The sequence below is a fragment of the Heterocephalus glaber genome, unplaced genomic scaffold, assembly GCF_053883595.1.
Source record: "Heterocephalus glaber isolate CG9 unplaced genomic scaffold, H.glaber_assembly_v1.0 deba00000122, whole genome shotgun sequence".
NCBI classification, from domain to species: Eukaryota; Metazoa; Chordata; class Mammalia; order Rodentia; family Bathyergidae; genus Heterocephalus; species Heterocephalus glaber.
The window spans coordinates 46321106-46339916 of NW_028258138.1; positions in this window are offsets into that span (position 1 = coordinate 46321106).

Sequence of the window (18811 nt, forward strand, 5' to 3'; positions counted from 1 at the left end):
CATACACAGTTGATAGTTTTTGTCATTGTATCTGTATTTGATTTTATTATATATAACATTAACTTCATTTAATGTGGATTAACACAATGTAAGTTTAGTTCCCCTTCATGTAAAATATACAGCTATATTTCTAAGTGAAAGAAAACTTTACTCCACTGAGAATTTGAAGTCCTTTTTTCTTGTCACTCATGTTTTCCACACATAACCTTCGATCTGTGTTCTGATGTGGATCAAGCTACAAAGAAAAGTTTACAATAGTTTCTAAGTGTGAAGTGTTGATGAGCCAGAAATTTAAGAAACACATCATTCAATCCAAAACTAAATAATCTGACCACAGTTAACCAAAAGGGAGATTGTGTGTCTAGGGAGAAAAGAAACTGTATTTGATGACCAGCTGAGAGTTTCTTCCACTCTATTTTCTCTGATTGTCATTTTCCCCTTATTCTCACAGTTAAAATATTCTCAAACTCTCCTCAAAGAGGTCAAATTCAATTTCTGTTAGGTCCTTAACAAACAAAACTAAGATCTACAAATGAAATTCTATTCTAGTCAATAAATCTTCTGACTGTTCATTATCTAAGGATCAAAAGAATCTTACTTGGACCTGGTATTACACACTCTCCATGAACAATTTTTTTATTGTTTATCTGTCATGTGGTGCATATGGATTTTACAAAAGGGTTCAAAGTACTTAGCTATACAATATGGATCTCATAATGGATAAGCCTACAGGTGTTCAAAATTCATAGAATAACATTTTCTTCTGAGAAAGAGAAGAAAGGGTAGCATAGCCCTGGGGGAAAAAAATCAATGCATACTCTCTTCTTCATCTGAGGTAACTATAAAGTCCTTCTGATCTTCATTTATGACCTGTGTTGATGATACTTTTTCCAAGTTGATAACCACACATACCAAATTGAAGAGAACTGAAGAGCTCTAATAAGGGCAGGACATTTGGCAGAACAACAATACACACCACAACATGGTTAAGTGTGTTTTATCTACTGTTATCAGTCATAATGTTTATGGATTTTCTAGAGATGAGGATGGAAAAATAGATATATTATTGGAATCTCCATCATTTTGGTCATTAAGTATCTGAAAATATCACTAATCTGTGACACTGTGCCAAAACAATAATGTACAATAGTTTTGTAACATATAAATTATTCAATTGACCAAAGCTATGATACTCTGAAATTTTAATGAGAAACACTTAGAAGACTACTTTGACAGTGGTGCTTATTCTAACAAAGGCTATTCTGCAGAGGCACAGGAATTTTCAAGTCCTTTAAACATCAGAGAAAATTATAATCTAGGACTTCCTTTATCTCAGCTACTTTTATCAGCCAAATCTACAGAATTGGACTACTTTTAAAAAGTGCTAAATCACAGAACCCAAAAAACAAGCATTTATTTACCCAATGGTGTTCTTGAATCACAAAGCCTGCCTCTGACATACATTACATGGAAACCTTGCATATAAACCCTAAGTAAAGTGGCAATTTTTTTCTGTAGATACTTTTATGGTCTATTTATGCCTTATGTCAAAAATAAAAATCAAGCCAACTTAGAATAAAAGGAAATATTTATTGTACAAATTAGCAAGTACTTATTGTAATACAGGAGATTGAATACTGAAGTTGGTAAGATGGTCCAAGCAGGTCATTACAGGATGGCTTTTATGGCAAAAATGAGGATGGCAATATTTACAATGATTTGTTAATATAAGGATTTCCTTGTAGCAAATGATTGGTTTAAATCAATTATCTTACATCATTTTTGAAGGTCACATAAGGTCTGTTATGATTTTCAGAGACAATTATAACAAATAATCCAAATTTCATTTATATTAAAATCAGGTTAAATTTCACTTTTATGGCCTACTGTGTCTTCTTGGAGAATTCTCAAACCTCGTTTCCACTTTATTTTATTTCATTTTATTTTTGTAAATTATCCTTTCATCATCCTTTCAGCAAATTGAGAGTGTTAGCAAATAGTTCAGCATGACTGTCAGTTACTACTAACACTGTAGTCATGATTACCTTTTTTGCCAGAATATAGGATCAAGTACTCATTGTTATTGATAGTAGTACAGTCATCATAGGTGTTAGAGGTTAAGTCAATGAGTTCTTCTACTGTCTAATCCTGATGACTATTTTTTGGACTGAATGGCTGCTAAAAGGCTTGTAAAACTCTTGGAAAATAGTATGAAATTTCCTAAAGAAATGAAAAATAGAACCACCATACAACTCAGTAAGCCTTCTTCTATCTATATACCCCAAAGAAATGAAATCATCACCTCATGGTATCTACACCCTTAAATTTAATTCAGCATTAAGCACATATTAAAGATGCAGAAACAACCTTAATGCCCACCAACAGGCAAAGAAGATATTAAAATGTAGTGTGTATATATACAATGGAACTGTATTTACCCTCAAAAACAAAGAGATCATATCATTTGATAAAACATGAATGATACAAGTGGTACCTCAGTTCACAAATTTGATTCTTTCCACAATTCTGGTTACAATCCAAGTTAGATGAGAACCAAATCAAATTCAATGGTTAGATTCAATGTTGACTTTATGGGGAAATTTGATTTGGTTCAATTCTGGTTTGGTGTGTGACCAGAATCATGGACAGAATTGAGATCATGCACCGAGGTACCACTGTATACAGGTCATTATACCCAGTAAAAAAAAGACATGAACTCTATTCCATAACACTATGAAAACAAGTCTAGAAATATCTATTTTTAAGGCTTGAAGAGAACTGGCAGTTTCATTAAAGCTTCTTTCTAAAGTCAAAGATACTTAAAATTTTTTCTAACTCACAGTTATGAAGAATCAAGATCTGATTTTTTTTAAAAGTCCAGAATTGCTCATGTGCAGAGAAATAATAGTGTATGAATTATTCTCAAGGTGCTAGCTCATGTACAAATAAATCAGTATTGGTGATTTCATTTGCACTTGGTTTGATTTTTGTTTGTTTTTCATATCTCAGTATTGAGAGTTACCAGTCTCAATCCACAATGATCATTCCATTTGGGGAGAATTCTTCATATACAATGATATGCTGATAGAAATACAGTTCTGTTCCTCTTAGGCATAGAGTTAAATTTTCATGTTTTTGATATGGCCAATTTGCAGTTATTTTCAATTTACTTAAGAAATGAGGAGCAGGAAGAATTCCCACATAGGGAGAAGGAAGAATTTGGGATATCTAATAAAATGTATTAAGGTCAGAGTACTGGTAATGATTAAACAAAGAACATGATTTTGTACTGTTATACTCAATTGAGAGAGATTATAGAGAATTGCCACCACTCTGAGCCAAATCTGAGTCCTTTATTCCTGGTGTTTGAGGGTGGCTCTCACCCGAAAGCTCTCAACAAGGAAAAGTGGCCTGTAGGGTTCCTTTAAGCAGTTTTTAGTTGGGGAGGGAACAGGGAGAGGGAGAGTGCAAACAGAATTTTACAGAGGCAGAACTTTACTAAGTTAGTTGGGGCATCAGGGGAAGTTTCACACAGTTGAGTTGAAACAAAATATCACACAGGTGCAAAGATAATATATAGCTGCAGACTGCTCTACCAAATGGGGAGGTCATAAAGAGAACATATAGCTTCAGATTGCTCTATCAAACAGGATGCAGCAGTCTGGCATGCATTAGCTGAGGGGACTCCCAAGGCGGGAAAGGGAGGGCAACCACCTAGAATCACTTGACTTTACACAAATGGAGTCAGGTTGGCTATCACATTCCCAACTCCTCTAAGTACAATGTCAAAGCATTGACTTGTCTCAAGCCTCCTGAGTGGGTAGGGGATTATAGTAGGTTCTTATGTAAAGCAATTTAACAGAGACTATACACTGTTTTACAAAGTTAATTATCTAATTAAAATCACAAGGCCCAATCAAGAGCCCGAGGAAAAGCAGGATGAGGATGACAGTGTGTGGCCCCTTCCATGCCAGGGTTAGTCCCTCTTTCTGGAAGGTCTTGATGAGCATGATGTCACCTGGCTGGAATGGGTGGCAGGGCACAGAGCTGGGTAAGGGTAAGGTAGCACATACATTGGCATGGACAGAATCCTGTACCTACTGAAGGGACTGAAGGTACTTTAACAGAAACTGGCTAGAAAATTCCTCTAGCATCTCATTTTTTACTTTGGGGAGCTGGGGAGGGGACTTCTAAACATAATCTCATAAGGATTGAAGCCTGTTTTGTAAGGGGTGCATCTCATTAGAAGGATGGCCAGGGCAATAAGTTGACCTACCCTTTACCAATTTTTAAAGTCAGTTTGGTCAAAGCAGATTTTAGGGTCCAATTTATTCATTCCATTTGCCCTGAGCTTTGAAGACAGTAGGTACAATGGAGTTTCCAATTTATACCCAGTGTTCTATTGGCTAACTGAGTTATAAAGACTATAAAGGCAGGGCCATTGTCAGATCCAAAGGACACCAGTGACCCAAACCTGGGGATCAATTCCTGGAGCAGCTTCTTTGCCACCACAGTGGCAGTTTCCCACCTAGTAGCATAGACTTCCACCCAACCTGATAAGGTATCTATGAAAACCAGAAGGTATCAATAGCCACCCACCAGAGGCTTGATCTCTGTGAAGTCTATTTCCCAATGCTCCCCTGGGCTCATTTCTCTGAATCTAAGATGGGCCCTGGTGAGGATTTACTTGCACACAGGCTGGGCACTTAAGAGAGGGCAGGCAAGCCAGTTCTTGTAATTTTGGCAAACAGTATCTCAGAGCTAGAAGCTCAGCCATCTTGGAGCCCCCTAGGTATGTTACTGAATGTAGCTGCTGAATGAGTTGTCACCCTAGTGCCTGGAAGAGGTAGATACAGCCATCTGGATATTTCCACCAGCCTTGAGGTCCATTTTTTGCTTGCAGCTGGCTCTTTTATTTGTCTTTCTCTTTATTGAAAGTGGGACTAGCTGGGAGCAGAGGGGGAGGTGGGCCTACAGTAGGTAGGATGATTAAGGGATCAATGGGTCTTAGGGCCACCTCCCTGGCAGCCTGGTCTCTGAGCTGCTTTCCTTTTGTTTCTGGAGCATCTTGTCTTTGATGTCCCCAGATATGTATAATGGCCACCTCCTTGGGAAACCATACCACCTCCAGGAGAGACAGTACCTTCTCTTTGTTTTTGATGATTTTCCCTGCAGCTGTTAAGAGTCCCCTTTCTCTGTATATACTGGGGTAGACATGTAGCATAGCAAAGGCAAACCTGCTTTCAGTATATACATTTTCCCTTGACTCTTTTCCCTACCTTAAGGCTTGGTCTAGAGCAATCAGTTCTGCCTTTTCTGCTGAAGTCCCTTTGGGCAAAGGCTGGGCCCAAATAGTCCCTCTGAGCAAAGATTTTACTGAGTGGGGGCTTTAAGGACCAAGTCTTGCCCCAGGGCCAGTTTATCAGCCTCCTTGACCAATGAAGTGGTGGCAGCTACTGCCTGAAGGTATGAGGCCATCCCCAGGAAGCAACAGGATCTAATCTTTTAGAGAGGTAGGCTATGGGGGCCTCCAGGGGCCCTAAGGACTGTGTTAGGACTCCTTTGGTGATCCTTCTTACCTCATGGATGAACAGGTGGATAAATAGATGAAACAGCTTGGTGACATCAGGTAATGCCAGAGCTGGGGCTGATACCAGTGCTTATTTTAGATCCTGGAACAACTTTTTTTAAATTTTCCATTCTAAGGGTTGGTCTCCTCCCATTGCAGAATGGAGAGGACATGCTATCTCAGCAAACCTGAGTATCCACAGGTAACATCAAGCTGTTTCTAGGAATTCTCATACCTGTTTCTTGGTAGTTGGCATGGGTATATGGAAATGGCCCATTTCCTGGCCTGAAACAGAGTTATTCTTCCCTCTGAGATCTTACACCCCAGATACAACACTTGGGAGGCACAGAGTTGTTCCTTTTTGTCTGAGACATGGTAGCCCAACTCCTCTAGTAACTGGAAAAGCTCTCGTGTTCCCTACAGGCATTCTGAAAGACTGGAAACCTCTAGCAACAAATCATCCACATATTGAAGCAGGGAGAGGTTAGGGTAATGGGATCAAAAACTCACCAAGTCCTTCTGGAGAGCCTCATCAAACAGAGTGGGTGTGTTCTTGAATCCTTGAGGAAGTCGGCCTGGGTCCAGGTGAGTTGACAGGAATCATTGGAAGCTGGGTCAGTCCATTCAAAGGCAAATATGGGTTGGCTAGCTGGGGCAAGAGGCAGACTGAAAAAGGCATCTTTTAGATCGAGCATGGTATATACTTGGTGTCCAGGAGACAGCAAACTCAGGAAGGTATATGGATTGGGAATGGTAGGGTGTAAAGTTACCACTCACTGGCTGACTTTTCTCAAGTCCTGGACTGGTCTGTAATCTGATGTCCCCAGTTTCTCTACTGGCAGGAACAGGGTGTTCCATGGAGACTGACAGGAAGTTAATATCCCAAAGTCCAGCAACCTCTTGATGTGTGGGGCTCTCCCCTGTCTGGCCTCCTGAGAGATGCAGTATTGTCTAACCCACACAGGCATGGTGGTAGGCAAGAGCTCAACTATCACTGGGGGTGGGGGATATGCTGCCAAACCCAGTGGGTTAGTTTTGGCCCACACCTTAAGGAATTCTGCCTGAAGTCTGTCCAATAGGCCCTCGGGGCTTATTCCCTCTGGGTTCTCATCACCCAAGGGGAGATACTCCTCAGATAGAGCAGTGATTAAGGACAGTTGGTATGAAGGAAGTGACACCTGAGCCTCTGTCCAAGTGAAGGATTTAGTGGCCCTCAGCTTATAGAGGAGGTACTGTCCTAGCAAGGGGAATGGGCAATCCAGTATCACAAAGAAAGACAGGGTATTTGTTTTGGTTCCAAGTTTACTGTTCATTTGCTTGTAAGCAGGCAGTTCTGGGCTGCTTCTGTAGCCACCTGGATGGGAATATTTTGTGACAAAACTTTCCCGGGGGGGGGGTTAACACTGACCTCTCAGCACCAGTGTCCACCAGTAAGCAAACCAGTTGGCCCCCTATTTTAGTATTCATCATGGGATTCCAGGGGCCAAGAAAGAAGCCCAGGCTCCCTCAGTCTGAATCCTTCATTATCATAAAATTTTGGAAGACCGGCACAATCAGAAGACAGGAATACATTTTGTATGTCAGAAAAGTAGCAGTAATAATTATTACAATTATTTGAAACCTTATGTCCTATAATATAGCTTGGTGCCAAAAGAATGTTTTTAAAAACGTTGTTTTTTCCACCAAAAATTTTGTTTTGGAAGATGACAAATATAAACATATCACAATAACAAATTTAAAACTTAACCCTTTGATGATAACCAATGTAAACATTTTATAATAACATTTAAGCAATGTTTATTGAGGATGTGTCTTTTGATAAGCTGTGAAAAATACTAGGGCTTCTATTTGTGAACAAAGACCAGAAATAACTTGGGGGGGGGTTGTTTTGTTTTGTTTGAGCAGCCGTTTTTTTTAACCATAGGGGGTACCATTTAGCCATCTTTTTAAACCTAAAAGTCTCTATTTAGTTAACTTGACAATTTTTTATTTACCTGTAAAAAACCAGATTGGAACAACTAACAAATTATTTGTAACCAATATAAATATATATACTTTTTGAGTTATTGAATGTGGACAGCAATATACATTACAATCAAAATTAATCTTTGATGTGATGTTGATCCATTACCAACCTGGGAGAAAAGGAAGATATGTCTTTAACTTTAATAACATTTATCTCTAACACAAACAAACATATAAGACAATTTATGCAACTAGAGTGCACTCAAATATATTTGGCCAATTTCAATTATAATATGCCTTTTAATTAAGACTAGTCAAAACTTTTCTAGGTCAATTAACAGAGATCTCTTGTGAAAGTTTAGTGTTTTTATGCCTGTAAATGCAAACCTTTCATAACAAACCTGAAACCAATAGGTAAATATATATATTTCTTTGATAATTACTTTTGTATACCTTGTTTTACATATGTAGGCCTTTTGGACATGTATATCTCTGTTTATGCTTTTAAAAAGACAAACATATAAAATCCTTCTATATAAAAAGTATCTTTTACTTTATAGTCCTTTTAATATTTATCTTTTATCACATTTACTATAAACCTGTTATAACTTGTTTTAGCTGTTAAAATTTAGTTTGTTTTTTTCTATTTGGTACCAGGAATTGAAATCAGGACCTTGTGCTTGGGAGTCAGGCACCAGAACCACTGAGCTAAATCCCCAGCCCTTTAGCTGTTAAAATTTTAAAGTGCCACAGCTCCCAGTCCAGAGGAGGCTTCTAGGTCAGTGTGCCACAGCTCCCAGCCCAGAGGAGGCTTCCGGGTAGGTGTGCCATGGCTCCCAGCATGGAGGAGGGTTCTGGATAGGCATCCCAAAGATCCCAGCACAGAGGAGGCTTCTGGGTTGATGTGCCATGGCCCCCAGCCCAGAGGAGGCTTCTGGCTCAGAGTGCCACAGCTTGCACTCCAGAGGAGGCTTCTGGGTAGGCATGCCACAGTTACCAGCACAGAAGAGGCATCCAGGTTGATGTGCCATGGCTCCCAGAAGAGAGAAGGCTTCCAGGTCAGCATGCCACAGTCCCCAGGGCATAGGAGGCTTCCAGTTAGGTGTGCCACAGCTCCCAGCACAGAGGGGGTGAGCCACACAGGTGCCAGCAACACACCCATTGAACCCATCGAAATGAGAACACATGTAAACAAGCCTCAGAACCAGACTTCCAGATCACCTACAGCAACCCCAAAGGGAAACAAGATGGAACACTCTGATACTCAACCACCTGGACTCACTGAACTAGCAATGAAAGAGGATATGGAAAAAATGAAAACAGAAATAATTTCTCACATAACAGCAGAGATTGTGCCCAGAGTGCAAGACATGATAATAAATCTAGAGAGGACACAGATAAAAAAATAGAGGAGCTGAGGAACATGATGGATTCTCAACATAGGAAACAAATTGAATCCATAAAACAGATGAAAACAGATTTCCAGGAGATTAAAAACTCCATTGAAAGTTTACACAGCAGAATGAGCCAATGTGAAGACAGAATTTCAGATATAGAAGATAAGATTGCAATTAGTGACTAGGAAAAGAAAAATTTCTTTAAAATTGTAAGGAATCATGAGAAATCAATCCAGCAGCTGCTAGAAGATGTAAAGAAGAATAACATAAGACTGATTGGGGTCAATGAAGAAACAGGAGAGTGTGTAGAAGACAAAAAAAAACTCTTCACAGAAGTGATGGCAGAAAACTTCACAAGCAGGGGAAAAGAACTTGACATACAGATACGTGAGGCATGTAGGACTCCAACTAGCCTTGATCCAAAAAAATCTACACAGAGGCATATAATTGTGAAGAATCCAGAAACCAAACAGAAGAAAAAAATTCTACAAGCAGTTAGAGAAAAGAAACAAATCAAATACAAAGGAAAGCCCATCAGAATCACAGCAGACTTCTCAGTGCAAACCCTCAAGGCAAGAAGAACTTGGAGTGATGTATTTCAAGCCCTAAAGGAAAACAACCTCCAACCCAGACTGATGTACCCTGAAAAATTATCTTTCAAAATTAATGGTGAAATAAGATGCTTTCATGACAAAGAGCTCCATAGGAGCTTCATGAATACCAAACCAGCACTCCAAAAAATTTTAGACAAAATCATACAAAAAGATAACAAGACCCCAGAAAGCCCAGCAAAATGAATCTACCAGGCACAACAAGAAATTAAAAGCAAAGTTAGAGAATCAAACAAAAAAAAAAGTCATGACAATGATAACTCAATAATTATCAATTATAACCATCAATGTCAATGGTCTCAACTCACCAATCAAAATAAATAGACTGGCAGAATGGGTCAAGAAGCAAAATCCAACAATAGGCTGCAAACCAATACAAGAAACACACTTAATTCAAAAAGAAACTCATAGACTGAAAGTTAAAGGGTAGAAAACTATACTCCATCCAATGGGAACCAAAAAAAAAAAAAAAAAAATCATGAGTAGCTATCCTCTTTGCAGACCAAGTGGATTTCAAACCAACACTGATTAAGAGGCATAAAGAAGGACACTATATCCTTGTAAAGGGAACAATTCAAGAGGAAGAGATGAAAATCATAAATATCTATGTACCAAACACTAGTGCACCCAACTATAGAAAACAAATATTAACAGACATGAAAAATCATATAAGCTCTAATACAATAGTAGTGGGGAAACTCAATACCCCACTGTCACAAATAGATAGGTCAATTAGACAAAAAACAAGCAAGAAAATACTAGAACTCAATCAAACTCTTGAACAAAAGAACTTAACAGATGTTTACAGAATATTTCACCCCAAATAATCAGAATACACATTCTTTTCAGCTGCACACGGGTTATTGTCTAAAATAGACCACATATTCGCTCATAGAACATATTTAGGTAAATGAACAGGAACTGAAGTTATCACCTGCATATTATGAGAACATAGTATGAAGAAATTGGAGATCAATAGCATAAGAAACTGTAAAACCTTCATAAACACATGGAAATTGAACAACACAGTTCTGAATAACCAATGGGTCACAGAGGAAATTAAAGAAGAAATCAGACATTTCATCAATTAAGTAACAATGGCAATACAACATATTGGAATCTATGGGAAACAATGCAAACAGTCTTACATGGGAAATTCATAGCAGTGAATGATCATATTAGGAAAACAGAGCGAGCTCAACTAAACAACCTGATACTGAACCTCAAGCTTCTAGAAAAAGAAGAGCAGGACAAACCCAAAGCCCATAGAAAGGAGGAAATTATAAAGATTGGGACAGAAACCAAGACAATGGAGACTAAGAAAAGAATACAAAAACATCAATGAAGCCAAGAGTTGGTTCTTTGAAAGAATAAACAAAATTGACAAACCCTTAGCCAACTTTATCAGAAAAAGGAAAGAAAAGGCCCAAATCCATGCAACTAGGAATGAAAAGGGTGAAATTACAATGGACCCAGTAAAAATCCAGAGGATATCAATACCTGATTGGAAAACCTATATGCCAATAAGATGGAAAACACAGAAGAAATGGATAGACTCCTAGACATGTAAGAATTACCAAAGTTGAATGAAGACCTAAAAATTCTAAACAACTCAATATCAATCAATGAAATTGAAAACCTAATTAAAAACTTACCAACCAATAAGAGCCAGGGTCCTGATGGTTTCACTCCTGAATTCTACCAGATATTTAGAGAGGCACTACTGCCACTACTGTTTAAACTCTTCAATGAAATAGAAAGGGAAGCAATACTCCCAAATTCATTCCTGGAAGCAAGCATCACCTTGATCCACAAAGCAGAGAAAGTCCCAACCAAAAAAGACAACTATAGGCCAATCTCACTAATGAACATCAATGCAAAAATCCTTAATGAGATACTGGCAAATAGAATGCAGAAGATCATCATGAAAATCATACACCCTGACCAAGTGGGATTCATCCCAGGGATGCAGGAATGAGTCAACATACAAACATCAATAAATATAACACACAATATCAATAGAGCCAAGGACAAAAACCATATGATCATCTCAATAAATGCAGAAAAAGCATTTAACAAAATCCAACATGCATTTATGATGAAAACCCCACAAAAAGTCAGAATAGATGATCTCTACCTCAATCTGATAAAAGCCATCTATGACAAAACAACAGCCATTATCATACTAAATGGTCAAAAACTGAAATCCTTCACACTAAAATAAGGAACAAGACAAGGATGTCCACTATCACCACTCCTGTTCAATATAGTTTTGGAAACATTAGCCACAGCAATTAGACAAGAGAAAGAAATAAAAGTAATAAAGATAGGAAATGAAGAAGTCAAATTGTCATTGTTTGGAGATGACATGATACTATATATCAAAGACCCCAAGAACTCCACCAAAAGTCTTCTACATTTAATAATGAAATTCAGTAAAGTAGCTGGATATAAGGTCAACACACAAAAATCAATAGCTTTCCTCTACAGGAACAACAGTCACTGAGAGAGAAATAGGGCAAATAATTCCTTTCACAATAGCATCCAAAAAACTGAAATACCTAGGAATCAACCTAACAAAAGAAATCAAAGGCCTCTTCTCTGAAAACTATAGCACTTTGAAAAACTGATTGAAGAGGATATCAGAAAATGAAAAGACATCCCTTGCTCCTGGTAGGAAGGATCAACATAGGGAAAATGGCCATATTTCCAAAATTGCTATATAGATTCAGTGCAATTCCAATTGAAATCCCAGAAGCATATTTCATGGACCTTCAGAAAACAGTCCAAAAATTCATTTGGAACAAGAAGAGACCCAGAATAGCAAAAGCAATTCTAGGTTACAGAGACATGGCAGGGGGTATCACAACCCCCAACTTGAAACTGTACTACAAAGCTACTGTGATAAAAACAGCATGGTACTGGCAAAGAAACAGACCTAAGGACCAGTGGAACAGATTAAAAGATGCAGAAACAACTCCAGACACACTCAGCCACTTTATCTTTGACAAATGATCCAAGCACCCTCACTGCAGGACAGATAGCCTCTTTAATAAATGGTGCTGGAGAAATCAGGTTTCAACTTGCCAAAGAATGACTAGACCTATATCTCTCACCATGCACTAAACTAAAATCCAAATGCATTAAAGATCTAAATATTAAAACAGAAACACTGAACCGGCTGGATCAGAGGTTAGGTAAAACTCTTGAAGACATTGGTGTAGGAAAAGATATTATGAACAAAACCTCAGTTGCCCACAAAGTAGCACAAAAAATCAACAAGTGGGATCTCTTCTTACTAAAAAGCTTCTGCACAGCAAGAGAAACCACCCACAGTGTGAAGAGACAACCCACAATGTGGGAAAAAATTTTCACCAGTGGTCCCTCAGACAAATGTCTACTATCTAGACTCTATAAAGAACTTTAAAAAAATCAGACCTCCCAAATTTGAAGACCCAATCCAAAAATGGGCATCTGAAATGAACAGGCATTTTTCAGACAAAGAAGTAGAAATGACAAATAAACATGAAAAAATGTTCAACATCACTGGTCATTCAAGAGATGAAAATGAAAACAATGCTGAGATTCCACCTCACACCAGAAAGAATGGCTGCTATTAGGAAATCAAGCAATAACCAATGCTGGTGGGGCTGTGGGGAAAGAGGAACCCTTCTCCACTGCTGGTATGAATGTTGACTGGTGCAACCACTGTGGAAATCAGTATGGAGATACCTCAAAGAACTAGGACTGGAAGTCCCATTTGACCCAGCTATTCCCCTGCTGGGACTCTTCCCCAAAGAATTAAAAGAATCATACCACAGTGATATATGTGTGCCCATGTTCATAGCAGCACAGTTTGTAATAGCTAAAACTTGGAAACAGCCCAAATGCCCATCAACTGGAAACTGCATAAAGAAAATGTGGTTTTTTTATAAAATGGAGTACTACTCAGTCATCAAAAATGAGAAATTAGAGACATTTATTGCTAAATGGATGCACCTTGAGGCGATACTCTTAAGTGAAATAATTAGGACACACATCTGTAAATACCAAATACTTTCTCTAGTGTGAGAAACTGAAAGTATAACTAAGGACTAAAATATATAATAGATAATGTGAAATATGAAGAAAAAGGGCAAAGGGGAAGGGGATTTGGGAGGGGTAGGGGAAAGGAAAGAAAGAAATAGAATTAATAAGAGAAAATGAAAAAAGGAAATAAAGTCTTTGTAAATAGGGAGGGATGGAGGGGTTGAAGGGAAGGCAGGGGATGGAGGAAAAATAACAACCAAGAGAGTATGTAAAGATGCGTCTCTCCAATGATGAATGTCGTTATATTGTACACCTGAAATGTACCAATAAAGGATATACAAAAAATTTTTTAAAGTGCCCCCATTTATTGTTTTTGGATAGTTACATTTTAAAAATTTGACTACCTATCAATAAAACAATTGTAACCTTGAGGGTTTTTTTTATCAACAAGGTATAGAAAGGGAAAAGTTCATCCCATAATTACAGTTTAAGAGTTGCAATGTAAAAGAAATGTTTTTAACACACCAGTAAAACATCTGGAAACCAAACACCAATTAAACATTACTTTATAGACTAAGGTACATTTGTCAGTTAGCCAGAATTGATAATTTGATTTGTTTTATTAAGATTTTTCTGCCTGGCCACCTGTGTGCTGGGGGCCAATGGAATTTTTGTTAATGTAGCCTGCCAAGCAAGTTGTTGATATGTAAATTTTCAGGTCCAGAGTTAAAGTATACATCCCTTTGTTTTAGGAAGTCCCATCATGGGGATTGAAGCAAAAAAAGCAGGTAAGTACTTTAAATGTCTTCTCTACCTGTCTGTCAGCAATAAGGAAGCTTCATGCCATCTGGGGTGTTGGAAAATCTTTTGTTTTCACAAGCAGATGTTTGAGCCTGCAGTGGCATAGAAAAAATTGTGGAACAGAATTCTGAGGTGCAGTATGGGCACTCTGAGGGAGAATAAGACAGGCAGCAGATAAGAGCCCTAAGCTCAGAAGTAAGATATGTGAGGGAAAGGTGAAGGAAAAATTGATCCTAAATAGGGCAAAAGGCCAAAAAGAAGGCCCAAGTTTTCTTGGGCAGAATGACTGATCCAACATTCACTAAAAGAAAATGGTGATCCTATCCAGAAGAGGGGACCAACTCAGCCAGCATCCTGACCTTAAGAGGGAGTCTGAGGAGTGCCTTCATCAAGGACTAATGCTCCCCACTCAGACAAAAAGGATCTTGCCTCAGAAACAGAAACAGGGAGCTAATCCCAGAGGTGAGGAGGAGGCTCCCAGGCTGCCTTTCCACCTCTCCCAGGGCAGAGGAGGTGAGCCATGCTGGCACAAGCAGCTCCCCATAGAAATGAGAAGACACGTAAAGAAGCCTCAAAAACAGACTTCATGATCACCTACAGACACCCCAAAGGGAAACAAGATGGAAAAATCTGATACTCAACCACCTGGACTCCCTGAACTGGCAACAAAAGAGGATATGGAAAAAATGAAATTAGAAATGATTTCTCACATAACAACAGAGATTGTGCCCATAGTGCAAGACATGATTAATAAATCTAGAGAGAACACACAGATTAAAAAAATAGAGGAGCTGAGGAACATGATGGAGTCCCAACATAGGAAACAAATGGAGTCTATAAAACACATACAAACAGATTTTCAGGAGATTAAAAACTCCATTGAAAGTTTACACAGCAGAATGAGCCAATGTGAGGACAGAATTTCACATATAGAAGATAAGATTGCAATTAATGACCAGGAAAAGAAAATTGCTTTAAAATTGTAAGGAATCATGAGAAGTCAATCCAGCAGCTGCTAGACAATGCAAACAAGGATAACATCAGACTGATTGGAGTCAATGAAGAAACAGGAGAGAGTGCAGATGACAGAAAAAAAAACTGTTTACAGAAGTGATGGAAGAAAACTTCCCAAGCAGGGGAAAAGAACTTGACATAGAGATAAGTGAGGCATATAGGACTCCAACAAGCCATGATCCAAAAAAAATCTACACATAGGCATATAATTGTTAAGATTCCAGAAACCCAACAGAAGAACAAAATTCTATAAGCAGTAAGAGAAAAGAAACAAATCACATACAAAGGAAAGCCCATCAGAATCACAGCAGACTTCTCAGTGCAAACTCTCAAGGCAAGAAGATCTTGGAGTGACCTGTATTTGAAGCCCTAAAGGAAAATAGCCTCCAACCCAGACTGATATACCCTGCACAACTATCCTTCAAAATTGATGGAGAAATAAGAAATTTTCATGACAAAGAGCACCTTAGGAACTTCATGAGTACCAAATCAGCACTCCAAAAAATCTTAGACAATATCCTAGGAAAAGACAATGAGGATCACAACCCCAGGAAGCCCAGCAGAATGAATCTGTTGGGCACGACAAATTAAACTCAAAGGGGGAGAAGCCAACAAAAAGAAAATGTCATGACAAGGATAAGTCAGTACATATCAGTTATAACCATCAATGTTAATGGTCTCAATTCACCAATCAAAAGAAATAGACTGCCAGAATGAGTCAAGGAGAAAGATCTGACAATATGCTGCATACAAGAAACACACTTAATTCAAAAAGAAACTCATAGACTGAAAGTTAAAGGGTGGAAAACAATACTCCATGTGACACAAACCAGAAAAAAAGCAGGAGTAGCTATCCTCTTTGCAGATCAAGTGGATTTTGGACCAAAATCTGAAACTCTTCAGGTCCCAAGAATTTCAGATAAGGGATAGTCAATTTGTATGTACAAATCTATTGTGAACATGTGTTTTCATTCCTCTTAAGTAAAAACTTAAGAACAGAACCATTGGTTCTTAACAGTAATACAAGTAATTTCTATATTGTTTTCCAAAATGGTTTTATCACATCACATTCACATTAACAGCATTTGAAAGTTGTAACTGGTTCACACCTAAGCTGACATCTGTTCTTTTAAAACTTTTAACTTCATCTCCCTAATGAGTGTGCAATTTAATCTTGTTATTGTACTGATTAGTATTTTTCTGATTCTAGTGTTGCACATCTTTCCTTATGCTGTCCTGGCTATTTATCATCTTCTTGTGTCTACTTTTTAATTGGGTTGGCTATTAATGAACTGCAAGAGTTCTTTATATATTCTGGCCATAGGTTATATGTATTATAAATATGGTCTGTTTAAGGACTACTTTGCATTTTCTTAACAATGTCATTTCAAGTTCTAAATTTTGATGGAATCTCATTTATCAATTTTTTTTCTTTTATACATCATGTTTTTTGTATCCTAGGAAATTCTTGCCTACCCTAAATTCATGAACTTTTTCCCTTATAATTTTTTCTTAAAGTTTTGTAGTTTTAGGTTTTCATATTTAGATTCATAGATCCTTTCAAGTTATCTTTAAGTATGGAAATAAAGGGTTGAGGTTAACTTTTTATATACAGATAACAGGTTTTCTAGTACCATTTGGTAAGAACACAATCTTTTCCTCTGCTCTTGAGTTGAGTTTATGTTCTATAAAATGTTAATGGTAAATAATCTTTCAAAACTCAGTGGACCATATATATGTGGTACTATTTCCTGATTTTCTGTTTTATTCCAATGATCTATATGTCTTTCCTTATGCCAACACTGCCTTGATTACTGTAGGTACAGAGTAAGTCTTAAAACTAGGTAATAAGGGCGGGGGATTTAGCTCAGTGGTTCTGCTGCCTGTCTTGCAAGCACACGGTCCTGAGTTCCATCGCTGGTATCAAAAAAAAACTAGGTAATAAATGTCTTCAACACTTTTTTTCTTTTTTTCTTTTTACTTTTCTAGGTCCTTTGTACTCCTACATAACTTTTAAATTTCAATATCCAATTCTTCATTTATAGCAAGTATACATAGACCTGAATTTTTATTTAAACCTTGTGTTTTCTAATCCTGCTAAATTCAAATAAAAGGTCTAGGGGCTCCTAGAGATTTCTTAGTATTTTCTCTGTAGATGATCATATCAATCTACATATAAAGATTTTGCTTCTGCCATGCCAATCCCATACTAATTGTCATTTTATTGCCAGACTATTTTGGTTTAGGCCTATGTTTCAAAGTTTAGTGAACAGATGAAGAGTAAGAATATCTGCCCTTCTTCCCTACCTTAGGGAGAAAGCATGGTATCTTCTCCATTCACATAAGGCATTTTTGCTGGAAGCATGCAATACATGTTTTTAATCTGTTGAGAAGGTTCTGTTCTACTTCTAGTCTCCTGATAGCTTTTACCATGAACTGCTGTGGAATTTAGTCCAGTACTTTTTCTCCAACTAGTGGCAGGATCATATGGCTTTTTCCTTTCCTCTGTTAAAATGATGACTTTTGAGGGTGGATCTTCCAATGCTGAACCAACACTGCCATCCCTATAATAAAACCACTTTCTACATATTGCCAGCTCTGCCTTCTAATAGTTTGTTTTTTTAAACAAATTTCTATCTATGTTCATACATTTTTTTCTTCTATTATCTTTATCCAATTTTAGGATTAGCATAATGTTGAGTTCCTAAAATGATGGGAGAAGTGTTCCTTTTTTTTTTCCTGTTTTAAATGTTTGATATAATTTATCAGTTAAAATGTTTATGAGCCTGTTGTTTTCATATAGGTAGGTTTTCAAGCTAGGAACATACTTTCTTTAATAGGTGCTATTCAAATTTTAAATTTCCTCTAGAGTTAGTTTCATTAATTTGTCTTCCAAGGTACTTCTTAGAAGTTGTCAAATTTATTTCAAAACAGATTTTTGTAATATTCTTTCTATATCCTTTTAAATTCTATAAAATCTGTGGTAATGTCTCCTATATCTTGATATTGTAATTTAAAAAAATATAATTGATATTGTATAGTAGGAAGTAAAGGTCTAAAGGATTGGGGGAAGTGGGAGAGGTAGGGAAAAGGAAAGAAGGGAAAAGAAAAAATATGAGAAAAGGAAAAAAATGGAAAAAATCTTTGCAAATAGGGAAGGGTGGAGGGAGTGAAGGGAGGGCAGGGGAAAGGGAAAAAAATAAGAACCAAGAGACTCATGTAATGGTACAAGAGCCCAGTGATGAATGTAACTGTATTTTTTACCAAAAATGTACCAATAAACTTAATGGGGGGAATAATAAAATAAAATAAAACAGGCATAAATATTATGTCTAACTAGAAACTCAAAAAAAAATTAAGTCTCTGGAAGTACAATGTGTCCCATTTTTGTATTAAATTTACATTCTTTTTAATGCCAATTTATT